Genomic DNA, 15,969 nt, shown 5'->3' on the forward strand with positions numbered 1-15,969 from the left:
TTCTTGTCAATAGTGATCCAAACTCTGATTGTGTACACCGATTAATTAATTCCTCCCTTCTCAAAAAAAAGATAGCAGTGAAGACTATGGTGGAGGAGATTGAGAAGAACTTGGGGTTTTTTATTTAAAAACATTGAAGATTTGACTAAACAAGCTGAGAGATGTAGTCAGAATATTTAAAGGGCGAGAAAAGTGGTTCTGCGGAGGGTATGCAAACATCTTGACAACTGCAGAAACCCCTTGGTATGCACTGAGTGCCTACTGGTGTTTTTAATGCATCTTTCTGAAAAAATCATTTCTGTTTATGGTCTGGAATTGTCTGAAGTGAAAAGCCTTTTCTTGGGGTGGGGTGAGGGTGTGCATAAAAATTCTGGGTTCTCAATTAACTAATGTACGTCATGTTTATAGTAATAGAAATTTATTTTACCGCATAGATACAGTTCACTAGTAGTAACTTTATTATGTGATTCATTTCCAGGGAGTAGCACAATTCCTTCTTACTTAACGTGATGTGAAGTGCTGTACAAAAATAGAATCTGATAGTTATCCGATTTCTGCTCTCACGCTTTGCAAATACGAAACAAATTTTTCTGTGGCTAGACATGTACACTTGTGGATAATAGAGTTAGGGAACGGAACACTACAAACAAGAGACTAAAGCTGCATGTTAGTAAAGTTTGTTACTCCTAGTAGCACAGAAAATTGAAGATAAGATAGAAAAGAATGGAAAACTCAGCTAATGGTTATTAAACTCAGACTTCGATTCAGATAGGGCATTGACCTGAATCATAGAAACCCAACATAGATTGCTTGGTCTGGATCCACTGAAATCAAGATCAGGCTTGGTTGATTTGACCAATTCAATTCCCATTCATGTAACCTCGAAGTTCTTTCATTCCCTGTTTTGTTCCCCTTATAAATATAAAAGACTAAACTAGTCCATTACAGCTTTTTGGTAATAAACTTTATCATTCAGAGGAAGCAGGGCCTACAAAAGAGCTTGGTTCTCTTAACCAGGCAGCTGCTCATCTGCAATTCATTTTAGACAACTCCAACCTTCAAGGCACCTGCTGATTGCTTGCTCAATTTGCAGAGTTTTTCCTAATAACATTCAAAGTCCAAACCATGAAAGATCATCAGAGCCATACTAGTGCACATGATATGCTAATGGAGGTTATATTCATGCATTACCAGCAACCAGGGTCGATGAGTATGGTTTGAATAGGTCCTAAGTAAGTGAACTCCATTACTTGGTTTATTTGCCATTGCTTGTTGGAAAGGACATCTTCGTGCATTATATGATAAAATCCTTCATATATTTTTTGATAGGCCTCCTGTCCCAAATCAATGGTGTGCTGTTTCTTCAAAACAAATCCCTGCTAGATCCATGGTCAGAATTTTGACTTTTGGTCCAGAGTCTCACTAGTATGTTATCAGATGTTGTCCTTAGGGAAAACATGTTTAGTGACTGTATTTGTATTGATCTATGGAGATAGCTGCTTATTTTGGGGGCATGATTTCTCTTGAGCATGCAGAATTTCAGATGTGAATTCATCGCAAAAAAATTAGAATTGGATTTAGTTGTGCTTTAGTCTCATACTTTATGCTTGTGCAGGTGAACTATGGTATTCATGAGAATGGACTGACTGCTGTGTTTGAAATACATCTACGAGACCAGAGGCCTAATCATCCAATCTAGGACCTACATGAAAACTATGATTTTGTGAGAGGAGACCATATAGAATTGGATGATCTTGTAAATCCTGAATCTCTTTTCAGATCGGAATCAAGTTGCTTGACATATGTCCTTGGATGAATGTTTTGATTCCCAGAGCTTGTTTATGGATATAGAGGCTGAAAATACACAGAAGACCCAGATAAATTCTACATTCTGTGTCTTTACATCTCATAGACCCGATCAGATGCTTCTCAAGCCAACATCATCTGGTATGCCCACTGATCAGACACAATTTGAGGTAAAAATTAGAAAAGCTTCTTTGATTTCGAAAATTTCCACCTTCCTACTCTTTCTCCTCTGCAACCAAAGAGAGTGTTAGATATATTCCTATATATTTTGTAGAGGTATTGCTCTGTTTTTGTTTTCTACCAATAAACCGTCTTTGTAACTCTTTTTTTGGTAAGACCGTCTTTATAACTCACCTTTAAAGAATTATGACTTCCTGAGAAGTTCACCAAATACTTGCTCTTCTATGTGTGAGCATATAAAACATTGAAAACAACTGGAGTTATCATACTAGAGAGAGGCGGGTAAGGATTAAAATACAGAGACTTGCTGGAGTTGTTATTTACTCGGCAATTCTTGTTGCACACGCACTTGGTGTGGTTGTTGGTTTCTAAGAAATTACTTGTAGATTTTAAAAGTTAGAACAGCAGAATGTGGTAAGTTGCAGGGAGGTAAGTTGCAGGGAGATACACTAAGGGGAGTACACTCCAGCTTATTAGGCTCATCAAGAATAATTTCTGAGCAGCATGGTATGTAAAAGTATGGATGGTTAATTATAAACTTTGAGAGGAAGCTCTATTACAGATGATGCTAATGGAGATGATATTCATTCAATACCAGCAATTAGGGTTTACAAATATGTCATGAGAAGGTCCCAGGTGAGTGAAATGCATGAGTTGGTTTATTTAATGCCTTGCTCAAAAGGACATATTCTGCAGCACAATCCCATTGAAATTCTTATGGTTTCTCATAAACTTTAGGCAGGAAGAGAAGATCAATGTCTCCTTAATAGTGGGTGTTAATTATGATCATTGGGTAATGAGATGCTACATGTTACAATCCTAAATCCTAATTGTAGGAAATTGTAGGGAGATGAATTGTAGAGGATGCGAATCCGGATTTGGATTGTAAGTGAAACTCCAATAACCTGATGGTCAAAGCCAAGACACCTAGTTTGATTCGATAATTGTACCTTAAACCCTAGGATACACGCCATGAATGTTTCCACACTAGTCTAGATTATTGGGTTGCTGCAAGATGGATCGTTGTCCTACTTCCTTGAATAGTGTTTCGGAAACACTGTCGGCTTCCAAAAGCATGTTTCTGCCACTATGGTGTTGCCACTTCTCTCATTGCCAAGTAGAGCACTTGGGATCACTTCTCATTGTCCATTGGATGCTATAAAAATGGTGATTTCCTTAGTTAGCAAAATATAAAAAAAAAAAACAAAAAAAAAAAAGGGGGTGGGGGGGGGGGTGAAACACAAAACCCAACAAAAAAAAAAAAATAATTATTCCAATTGTGCCATGTAATGATGATGTATTTTCGTTTTCCCTATTTGCCGCATGGAATTTTCTCTATTCCAAGGGAGGAATTGCTGACTCCCTGACTCGAATAGCCCTATTAGTACCATGTCTAATGGTTTAGCTTGTTTCAGCTCCATGGCCTGTGAGTTTGCTATATTTCAGCCATGTGTTTGTCATGGCTTATTAATATATATTAAATCTTTCAACCGAAAAAATAAGTCGGATAATAAAATTATAATTTGTTAGGATTCTTAATCAAATTAGAATTAGTTTAAGACAAGTAAGAATGTCCAACGGAACTAAGAGTCATGGCTAGCTTGCTAACTTTATTTGCCATCTCTATTTTAATTGCTTTCTTAACTTCTAGTATAATTCTTTTATTTTTTTTATTTTTTTCTCCTTGTTTTTGGTATGAAATCTAGATTGACACATTTAAAACATAATTTATACATATAATTAATTTAATCTAATAATATAAAAATAAATTATGTTCTTCTTATAAAATTATTTCATTTTCATGACGTTAGAAAGAAGAAAAAAAAAGATAATTACATGATAAATTAATAATAGTGGGATTCAAACAAAATTTATTTCCTAAACTATCATTATAAAAATATAATTTAGGAGTGTTGGAAATTCCTTCGTGATCCTTTACTTCAAAGGTTCTGTACTTCTTCCAATGAACCGACTCCTCTGCTTCTTTAGACTCCATCTCCTAATTGGATTATGAGTTAATAAGTAATTGGATTGTATTATATATCAACGGCCCAAATACTATACGAATTCGAATCTGTTAACAGCAGGGGAGGAGCCAGGGTTGAATGTTGGGGGAGCCAATATAAGGTGGGCGAATGATGGACCCACGGTGGGTCCCACAATTATAAGTAAATTGTAAAAAATATATTAAAATAAAGTAAGGACCAAAATTGTGGGAAAAAAACTTTAAAAAATCTTAAAATTTAAATTTGCTATTAGTAGGAATCGAAACTTTATGATAAAGTTTAAGGATTCAAAAATAAAAGTAAATGATTACTATTAGATATGATAAAATTGAAGGCTGAAATCTTAAAAGAGATTTAAATTTCCATTCACGGGAAAGGAAATTTTAGGAGAAAAATTTAGAATTAAAAAAAAATTAATGATTATGATTAGATATGATAAAATCAATGGCTGAATTCTATCGAGATTTAAATTGTTATTAGTAGAATAAAAATTTAGGAAAAAAAAAGAACAATGGGAAAAAAATTATATTTTATGAAAAGAATACTAGAAAAATCGTGAGTGTATGAGAGAGGAATAATTTGAGAAAGAGAGAGTAAATACCTGATAACTGTGGAGAAGATTTAGGAAAATTCCAATGTCTACTAACTACTCCACTATTTTGTGAGACGTGTGAGAAAAAAAGAGAAAAAGAATAGAAATAAAAGAAGAGATTTATGAGAAAATAAATAGGAATGAAAATATATAGGGAGAAATTCATGAATCGTGTGTTAGTTTTTAATTAGAATTTAATCTTTTATTCCTTAAAACTATGGATTTAATGAAAACCATTAAATATTGATTAAGAGTGACATTTGTACCCATTATCTTTATCTTAAATTTTTATTTTTTATTTTTAGAGGGAACAAATAATGGTATTTCACATGTAAAGTGAGTAAAATAACAAAAAATATAGGTATAACTTAAAATTTCAAAAAATCCCAGGGCCATGGCCTAACGTGGCCCGGAGTAAACTGATCACAGAAGCCTGAGCTATAAATATCCAACGATCACTGTAGGAACTTCAACATACTAAATCAAAATTTTCCTTTCTCCTTAGAATTGCAATTCTTCCTTTCTCCGTGGAACCATAAATATCCAACGATCACTGTAGGAACTTCAACATACTAAATCATAACCTTGACTTTCTCCTTGGAGACAACAATTCACGAGATCTCTGTGTTCTCTCTCTTTTTTATAACCATGACGAAGCCTGGAGAAACAATCAGAGTCGCCCTCTGCGCATGGAGTACATCTTTTAAAAGGAACGAGTTAGGATCTACTGATAAAACCAAAGCAGCCACCAAAGCAGCCATTCGTCTTTTTTGTTGTACGTGAGACTATTTTAGAATCAATCCCGAATGATGAAGGGATTTCAACTTGTTTTGATCAATTTTGTACTCCTTCCGTATGCGAAGTCTTCAACGTTGATTTATCTTCCTTGCTTGACCTTGCAACCAGTTCATCCCAAATTCAAACTATGCTTATGACTTTAAAGATCCCTCCATCTTCTATTGAGAGACTGAAACTACAGATTGCCAGGAAGGCTTACGAAGACATCACGAAATTTCTCCGCAAAGAGGATGAGAATGGTTATAATGGTACCTTGAACATCTATGTAAATGTGACGGTGGATCAGGCTTTAAAGACTAAGAAATTTGATGGCAGTGAATCCTCTTCTCCAGAGATTTGTGTGATCTGCATGGATGAATATATGAGAGGAGTCCATGTCACACGGTTGCCTTGTTCTCATTCATTCCATGGTGAATGCATCGTAATGTGGTTAGAGAACAAGAATACGTGTCCATTATGTCGCTTTGAAATGCGTATAGAAACTTCAGTTCTTCGTTGTTAATAGGTTTAGTCGAAGACTTGGATATTTAATTATTTCCAAATTTCTATTTTTGGGAATGGAATTTTTATTGAATCCCAATGGTTATGATCAAAATATTTATTGAATTCCAATGGTCCAAGGGGTTTAGTTGTTATCGGAGTTCACTCAAAACTTTCACTATCACTAAATGATAATAATAATGGGTATACAATCAACATTCCATCTTTAGATAACACTAGAGGAATTCAAAATCACAAGCACATCATCAAATAAATGGAAATCAGAAATATTAGAGAAAAGTATCACCAATAAATGGAACATATCACCGTCGGATAAGATTGGAACACGAAAATCCCTTCTTCCTTTTCAGACTTGAGGCTTTTGAGCACTCTCTTATGGGCTAGAACCTCTCCCCTATTCTCCTTCCCCCAAACACCCTTTTGGATATAAAGAGGTAAGTGCCACGAACATTCCCTTCAACTCTCACTTCATTCCCTTCAACTCTCACTTCATTCCAACAACGTATCACCGCGTGGATTTTGATTGCTTCGTGAAGAAATCAGAAAAATCTTTTCTTCCTTTTCAAACTCCCCGTTTTGAAGAAATCAGAAAAATCTTTTCTTCCTTTTCAAACTCCCCGCTTTTTTCATCGTCTTTCTTATATGCGCGGGGTCCCAAAGTTCATGAATAATTTTTCCTTTCTAAAACAAACCCTATTTTGCTTTTGGTTCACTTAAAGAAAGCTGGCCCCACATTATTTCAATGGGCCATGGGCTAGTCGGTATGCAACTCAATAGATTTATGTTGCTAGGTCTTATTGTTTATTTTTTCATGGCGTTCGTCTTGATTTATAGTCTAGTTGGTTGTTGGTGTGGAAAGAGGCCGATCGCAAGAGCAAGCGACCGATGATCTTTTGAGGACCAGAGATGCAAACGGCTATATGATCATGCCTTAACTTAATATCCCATATCTATAGTGGATTGGATTACAACCGGAGAGTAGGCTAGCGAACTCCGTTATCAGTGTGTAAGTCTTCTTGTATTCGCTTTATGATCGGTCCGAAGCATAAGGGCATGAGGAATTTTGATTTCACGATCACAAGGATGAGATACATTGTTCGAGGAATCAGAAGAAGCTAAACATTTGGGAGCAAAAGAGCTGGGAACATTTTGATATCTACACTTTATAGTTCACTACCTTCCTACATTATCCACTAGCGTAAAAATTCCAAACCATGGAGATTGTTCCGGAAGACCTTATAAGGCTTTCTACAGGAAAAATCACACCAGCAAAATGACTTGTTTTGGTCCTCCTGATTTTGTTACATCATAGTGCAATCTAAAGAGGACGATCCACAGCTCATCAGATGGGAAGACTTCTAGCTGTTCAATAGGCACCACCAGAGCCTAGCTATATCTTAATACTAATCCTCTGGTTCAAGATCAATATGCAAAGGGAGATAGCTAGGCTACTATTCACTTGATGCATGGCTGCACAGCAACAAATGACTTTAGGAAAAGTTGCCCTTTATCATTTGAATCAAGTAAGGTAACAAAGAGCTCAAAATTCCCAAAGAAATTATTTAGATGATGCTAATCTGTCTAAACTGCTGAGGACGTTCTGTGAATTTAGGTAGTCATCATTCAACAGTTATTTCAGATTTTCTCTGATAATTAAAATGAAGTATATGACTAAGAGTGAGGAAGTTTCCAATAAAAAAAAACCCAAGAAGATCCTTCTCCCAAGACAGAATGCTTCCTAAACGAAATCAAACTTCAGAATCTTACTAGACCAGGAATTCAACGCCTAAATCAAGATATCTACAGCATGCTCCTTCCAAATGGGTAAAAGAGAAAGAGAAGTCAATAAACCCAACTCATAGGGTCAGTGAACACAGAATTTTATTTTTCAATTTACGAATATCTTTATATTACTATACATTAATGTATAGATGACAATATAGTGCAGTTAAACAGTGTTATCCAAATAGTTCAACAAGGAGGAGGATGTGGTAGATGACAACAAGTATTTGGCAATGCTGGAGACACTACAGGGTTTCAAGGCTGCAGGGAGCCCATTTACGGGGAACTTCACCCAGTACTTCCTGGCTATTCACAACTATCAGGTGTTGATGTTAGAGAAGCTGGAACCTCGAAAGAACGGATATGATAAGAAGCTTGAATCTGTGAAGACATGGAAAAAGTTTCAAGCATTATGTTTGTTTCCACTTTTGCTGCCACCATTGTTTCTTGTGGTGGCAGTTTCCATGGCAGCGCCTTGTGTTGTTGCTGCAGGGACAGCTGGTACTTCAATCCCTGTAGGAACAATCTGTACGTGGTTCAATTCACTTTGAAAGGGCTATGAGAATGCGCTGAAAGGACGGAAGGATTGGCACTTATGTTGCCATCAAGGACTCAGGAGATTCGTGTTACAGTCAATTTTCTTGTCAATAGAGATCCAAACTCTGATTGAGTTCACTGATTCCGCCCTTAGAAAAGAGGTAGCAGTGAAGATTGTGGTGGAGGAGGAGATTGAGAAGTTGGGGTTTTTTATTTAAAAACATTGAAGATTTGACTAAACAAGCTGAGAGATGTAGCCAGAATATTTAAAGGGCGAGAAAAGTGGTTCTGCAGAGGGTAAGCAAACATCCTGACAACTGAAGAAACCCCTTGGTATGCACTGCTGAGTGCTTACTGGTGTTTTTAATGTATCTTTCTGAAAAGATAATTTCTGTTCATGGTCTGGAATTGTTTGATGAAGTGATGGGCCTTTTCTTTTCTTGGGGTGGGATGAGGTAGCTAGGATGGGGTGAGGCCCTTGAGGGTGTGCATAAAATTCTGGTTCTTAATTAACTAATGTAGGTCATGTTTATAGTAGTAGATTTTATTTTACCCCATAGGTACAGTTCACTACTAGTGAACTTTTTTATGTGATTCATTTTCAGGGAGTAGCACATTTTCTTCTTTACTTATGTGATGTACAGTGCTGTATAAAAATAGAATCTGATGGTTATCCGATTTCTGCTCTCACGCACTTCAAATGCAATATCAATTTTTCTGTGGCTATGTGTATAATAATAGTGTTAGGGAAAGCTCACCGAAGGCTACAGACAAGAGACTAAAGTTGCATGCTAGAAAAGTTTGTTTCTCCTAGTGGCATAGAAAACTGAAGATAAAACAGAAAAGAATGGAAAACACAGCTAATGGTTATTAAACTCAGACTTCGATTCAGACAGGGCCCAATTTCCATTTATCCTGAATCAGCTGGAATCAGTCTGGAAATGACCTGAATCCTAGAAACCCAACATAGATTGCTTGGTCTGGATCCACTGAAATCAAGATCGGGCTTGGTTGATTCGACCAATTCAATTCCCATTCATGTAACCTCGGAGTTCTTTCATTCCCTGTTAGTTCCCCTTACAAATATAAAAGACTAAACTAGTACATTACAACTTTTTTGTAATAAACTTTGAATAAGAGGAAGCAGGGCCTACATACAAAGGAGCATGGTTCTCTTAATCAGGCAGCTGCTCATCTCTGTTTCATTTTAGACAAGTCCAACCTTCTAGGCACCTGCTGATTGCTTGCTCAATTTGCAGAGTTTTTTTAATAACATCCAAAGTCCAAACCATGAAAGATCAGAGCCATACTAGTGCGCATGATGCTAATGGAGTTTATATTCATCCATTACCAGCAACCAGGGTCAATGACTATGGCTTGAATAGGTCCCAAGTGAACTCCATTACTTGGTTTATTTGCCATTGCTTGTTGGAAAGGACGTCTTCCTGCACTATATGATAAAATCCTTCATATATTTCTTGATAGGCCTCCTGTCCCAAATCAATGGTGTGCTGTTGCTTCAAAACAAATCCCTGCAAGATCCATGGTCAGAATTTTGACTTTTGGTCCAGAGTCTCACTAGAGTATGTTATCAGATGTTGTCCTGAGGGAAAACATGTGCAGTGACTGTATTTGTATTGATCTATGGAGATAGCTGCTTAATTTTGGGGACATGAATTCTCTTGAGCATGCAGAATTTCAGACGTGAATTCATCACAAAAAAATGAGAATTGGATCTAGTCTTGCTTTTGTCTCATACTTTATGCTTGTGCAGGTGAACTATGGTATTCATGAGAATGGACTGACTGATCTGTTTGAAAGGCATCTACGAGACCAGAGGCCTAATCATCCAATCTAGGACCTGCATGAAAACTATGATTTTACCAGAGGAGACTTCATAGAATTGGATGATCTTGTTAATCCTGAATCTCTTTCCAGTTTGGAATCAAGTTGCTTGACCATGTCCTTGGATGAATGTTTTGATTCCCTGAGCTTGTTTATGGATATAGAGGCTGAAAATACACAGAAGACCCAGACAAATTCTACATTCTGTGTCTTTACATCTCATAGACCCTAACAGATGCTTCTCGAGCCAACATCATCTGGTATGTCCACTGATCAGTTATTTTTCGAGTTGTTTCTAATATGAGTAATATCTATACTATTGTTTAAGATTTTCAACTTTTTTTGTTGGATAAATTCATATTATGTTTTCAAACTTAAAAGGTATCTTAGATCTTCAGCCGCAATTACTGACTATTAAAATGTCGATACCACCAGAAGTGGTAGAATCCATCATGCTGGGCCCTTTGCTTAGAGAGCTAATGCTGAACATGGCCATAGTCAAATGATATGCCAACCTAGGTGAAGATTTCATTTATACTCAAAATATGCAGCCTTGTGAAGTTTAGGACTCGTCATCAGACTTGCATTGTGTTCTTGTAACTAGCATCTATATCATCTAGTACTCAGGATATACACCCTTGCTGAATAGCTTGGCCCATTGTTCATGAAATTTCTCTATAGTTGACATTGGTGAAACCTTCATTTATAACCCTATGCTTTACAGGTTCAGCTGTACAGCAGCATTTTCCCAAGAGCAAGGTGCAAAAGCATGTGGCAGTCCAAGGCCTTCAGCTTGTCCTCGAAAGGAAGATTCAAAAACAAGTCGTAGGTCAAGACCCTTATAAAAGATCAGCAAATGAAGTGGTATCATCAAGTGGTATTCACGCCATGATCGTTGTCCTACTTCCTTGAACAGCGTTTCCAACACTATCGGCTTCCAAAAGTGTGTTCTTGCCACTATGGTGTTGCCACTTCTCTCATTGCCAAGTAGAGTTGGGATCACTACTTCTCATCATCAGATGACAATGGATGCTATAAAAATGGTGATTTCCTTACTCAGCAATATCAAAGGAAGTTACTAGTAATTGTTAGGGTTAGGGTTTAAGCACGAGGTTACTTAAAGCATTACACCCTGAGTATCTAGTTTGGAATACCCAGACCGCTGCTTCCAACTAGTATTTATAGTATAAATACTGAATTCTATTGGTAATTGGACTCTCCTACAAAGGCCATTACACCGTTAGATCGTAACTAATCTGATGGCTCATATTAGAATATAAGTTGAATATGACTCAAATACTTCAACAATAAGTTGGGTATAACTTGAGTACCTCAACACAAGTTGAGTATGACTCAAATACCTCAATAGTAATTAGTTGGAAGTTGTTGGTACCATCAATAGTTATGAAAGTACATTCAATTATTCCAATTATGCCATGTAATGATGATGTATTTTTGTTTTCCCATTTGCCCGCATATAATTTTCTCTATATTCCAAGGGAGGAATTGCTGAATCCTTGGCTCGAATAGCCCTATTAGTGCCATGTTTGATGGTTAAGCTTATTTCAGCTTTATGACTTGTGAGTTTGTTGTGACTCAGCCATGTGTTTGTCACGGCTTATTACTAAATCTTTCTACCAAAAAATAAAACGGATAATAAAATTATAATTTGTTAAGAATCCTAATCAAATTATAATTAGTTTAAGAGAAGTAAGAACGTCCAACAGAACGAAAAGTCATGGTTAGGTTACTAACTTTATTTACCATCCCTATTTTAATTGCTTTGTTAGCTTCTAGTATAACTCTCTTTTTTCTTTTTTTTCTTTTTTTTAGGAACTTCTAGTAAAACTCGAAATAAAGGTTTCTGTGCTACAAATATTATTAAGTCACGGTTTAAGCAAATTATTTTTCCAAAATCAATTGACACATTTAAAACATAATTTATACATATAATTGATTTTATCTAATAATGTAAAAATATATTATGTTCTTCTTAAACACTTATTTTATTTCATCATATGAGAAAGAAAGGGAAAATCAACCGGGTTGGTCCAAGTGGTAAGCAACTTAGTCCGCTTAAGCAAGATTTCGGATATCGAAACCTTGTGGATGCAAAAAATCTCCGCTGGGAGACTCACCTACTACAGCCAGGTGTGCGACCCGGGTCAAACACCGGATTAGTCAGGGCAAAGCCTTGGAAACCGGGGTTGGCAAACCAAAATTACGTAACTACCCGGTTCAAGTAACGAAATACGTCTTTTTCTATAGTATATATTATAATTATATAGTATTTCCAATTCAAATTCGGAGTGAACTGATCACAGAAGCCCGAGCTATAAATATCCAACGATCACTGAACTTCAACATAAAAAATCAAAATTTTCCTTTCTCCTTGGAACTGCAATTCTCCTCTGTGTGTTCTCTCTCGTTTTTTATAACCATGACGAAGCCTGAAGAAACAATCAGAGTCGCCCTCTGCGCATGGAATACATCTTTTAAAAGGAACGAGTTAGGATCTACTGACCAAACCAAAGCAGCCATTCATATTTTTGCTTTACGTGAGACTATTTTAGAATCAAGCCCGAATGATGAAGGGATTTCAACTGTTTTTGATCAATTTTGTACTCCTTCTGCATGCGAAGCCTTGAACGTTGATTTATCTTCCTTGCTTGACCTTGCAGTCAGTTCATCCCAAATTCAAACTATGCTTATGACTTTAAAGATCCCTCCATCTTCTATTGGGAGACTCAAACTACAGATTGCCAGGAAGGCTCACGTAAACATCACGAAATTTCTCTGCAAAGAGGATGAGAATGGTTATAATGGTACCTTCAACATCTATGTAGATGTGAAGGTAGATCAGGCTTTAAAGACTAAGAAATTCAATGGCAGTAAATCCTTTTCTCCAGAGATTTGTGTGATCTGCATGGATGAATATATGAGAGGAGCCCATGTCACACAGTTGTCTTGTTCTCATTCATTCCATGGTGAATGCATCGTAATGTGGTTAGAGAACAAGAATACGTGTCCATTATGTCGCTTTGAAATACCTATAGAAACTTCAGTTCTTCGTTGTTAATAGGTTTAGTGAAGACTTGGATGTTTAATTGTTTCCAAAACTTTCTATTTTTGGAATGGAATATTTATTGAATCCCAATAGTTTATGATCAAAATTTATTTCCCAGTATTTATATGAAATTCCTTTCTTATTCTTATTTATATGAAATATTTATTGAATCCCAATTGGAATGAAATATTTATTGAATCCAATGCTCCAAGGGGTTTAGTTGATCATGATTTATGTTGCATCTTTTGTTTATTTTTCGCCTGTTTAAGTAGCCTGCACAGCAACGCTAAGTTGCAAACGGCTAACATCGTGCCAGCACATCATCTTAAAATTATAACCGTTGATTTTTAGTATGTAAGTTTTAATTGCTTTAAGTGAAATAACCGGTAGGTAGACTGTTCGGCTCAACACATTTTCCAAATCAAACCGGCTCAATTTAGACCGAACCAAAGTTCTTTTTGTGTAACCCTTAATTACCTTTGTCTTCTTCATTCTCTAAAAAGTATAATTGGTGGAGAGAGATGAACGAGAGAGAGAGAATCAAAGCAAGTCTGAGCTCCGATCCTGGTTTCTCCGACGACGAGCTGTTAGGATCATAAACTGCTACTATAGTACTCACATTACATTCGACTGTATTCGGTACAACCATAACCTCATCACTTAAATGCTTATTTTCTTTTGTTACATTCTCGATCGAAATGACAACTGAACCATATATTATCGAAGGGTAAGGAATCTGCAGCTTTATTTACTTCCATAAGGCCAATATAATTAATAAAACTATTTTGGTAATGGATTGAAGAATCAATGGACTTCCAGCTCAAATTTGACACTTTTATATGGATTTCAAAACAATTCTGCCATGCCCACATTCAGGTTAATGTTATTCTCTGTTTTCTTAACACCAATTGTGTCTAACACAAAATTTGAACTAAAGCATGCATGAGATATAACATTCTCACAAAACTGCATTACTCCCAATTGAATTCAAAAGCTAAAACCAGCAACATGAAAAAAACTATGAATAGAAGAACTTACAAGTAAACTACCTATTGAAAAGAAGCTCACCCAACATCTGAAGCAGCAACAACATGACAGCATTCCCATAGGACATACAACTGGAGAAGGTCCAAAATATTTTAGTAATCGAATTTCCTCGCTTTCTATTACAGTTTGTTTAATTGGTAGTTTGAGAATTTCAAAAATAGAATGAGTAGTGCTATCTAAAATATACAATAATACAGCTAAAGATATATTCATTATTTTTTTAAAATAAATTATTAATCTTAGGGTGTCCTCGAAATTATCAAACATTTAAATTTCAGTTCCCAAAATAAAAACAAGTTAACAAAATCAATAAATCAATCTAAAAATTGATTTCATGGGTTTATTTTATAATTTAAACCAAAATTACTAAGCTGTAAAGGAAAGAATGAATGATAGACAATATTAAAGATACATTGAGTTGAACGGGAAATAACAGGTATAATAGTATGATGGTTTATCATTTATTAGAGTATCGATGAATAATTTGTGAGTAAGAAAAACATTAAAATCACAGTATAAACTCTACTTTCCCTATTCATAAACATTGGTATTGAGTTTTTCACATGCACCCCCACCCTACCTGGCTTTGCCACAAAATTTGTGATTAACAATGTCCTTTGCTATTATTATTATTATTTTTTTTTTTTTTTTAGGCGTCTGAGGTTCATTCAGGCCAATTTGCCGCACACCTCGATTATATCCTCACCGGGAGCTTTGTCGTCCGCAAGGGTCAAACCCATGATCTCTCCACTGAGAAGTATGGATCTTACCACTCTACCAACCCTGCATTGACAGTCCTTTGCTATTATTAGTTGAGTGGAGATTACCATTTATCCTCAATAAAAAATAAATTTAACAAGTACTGTAAAATTACTTTTTATACCCTAAACCTAATTCGACCCTATTTTCAAAGTTGAACCACAGAAGTATAGGTGAAAGGTTCCCCCTTCACCCATACTATTAGTGAAGCATTTGTGGCATTAGGCTAATCTAACAAAAGGGAGACAAGTTTTTTAGTGTTTGTTAGTATTTTATAGTTTTAGTTGAAAAATAGGTATTATTTTGTTCTCTTCCATTGTAATGTCCAGTTAAATTATCCTATATCCTAAAGTTGAAGAGGAGGGAAAGAATTAAAGCATATCAAGAAGTATTTAGGGCTTATAAAAATTAATTAATATTAAAGAAAGAAAGTGGTTATCAAGTAATGACATATCATTGGAAGTGTTGTTGCAATTAATAGACTATATTATTATATTATGAAACTAAATTTTGGGTATTATTTATGATTGTATTCAAACCACTCGTTAAAGGAGGAAATAGAAATGTAGTCATTTTTCTTGAGTTCATGCTTTTATAGTAGTAAACTAGTAATAATATGATATGATTGAGTTGGGAAGAGGATTATGCTCCACCACATATTTAGATGGGATGTGGCTCTAAACATTGATAAACTGAATGGGTGAGTAAAAGTGGGGCCCCTCTTAAATATTGTGGTGGAAGAGTGTAAGAGAAGCACAATCCTTTGCTTTAGTAGACTCTTTATAATTAAAGTTCGAATTGTAAATTTAAATTTATGTTTTGTTCCCTTCAATAGTAGAGTAGAGAACTTACATGCCGAAATAGTATTGGATTGGATTTGACTTCTCAAAATCCTAATCCTAACCATAAATATTTAGTTTAATCTGATCCGACCTTAACCCTGATCTTGCTAGGTCAAGTCAAACACTCCAACCTGAGCGCAACCGTAACCCTAACTACAAAACAATGAAATAATCCATAATTTCATATTGTATAGTTACCAAAAATAT

General features: G+C 35.7%; 1 long non-coding RNA gene across 1 annotated transcript; it reads left to right on the plus strand.

Annotated features, from left to right (window-relative positions):
• Positions 1-969: 969 nt before the first annotated feature.
• LOC149014798 (uncharacterized) lies at positions 970-11,647 on the plus strand. Its single transcript, XR_016173524.1, has 3 exons — positions 970-1,232; positions 1,616-1,947; positions 10,772-11,647. It is a non-coding gene; the product is annotated as an uncharacterized LOC149014798 (long non-coding RNA).
• The last annotated feature ends 4,322 nt before the right edge of the window (positions 11,648-15,969 follow it).

The sequence above is a fragment of the Hakea prostrata genome, chromosome 5 (assembly GCF_041222555.1).
Source record: "Hakea prostrata isolate BN-2017 chromosome 5, UWA_Hpros_2, whole genome shotgun sequence".
NCBI lineage: Eukaryota > Viridiplantae > Streptophyta > Magnoliopsida > Proteales > Proteaceae > Hakea > Hakea prostrata.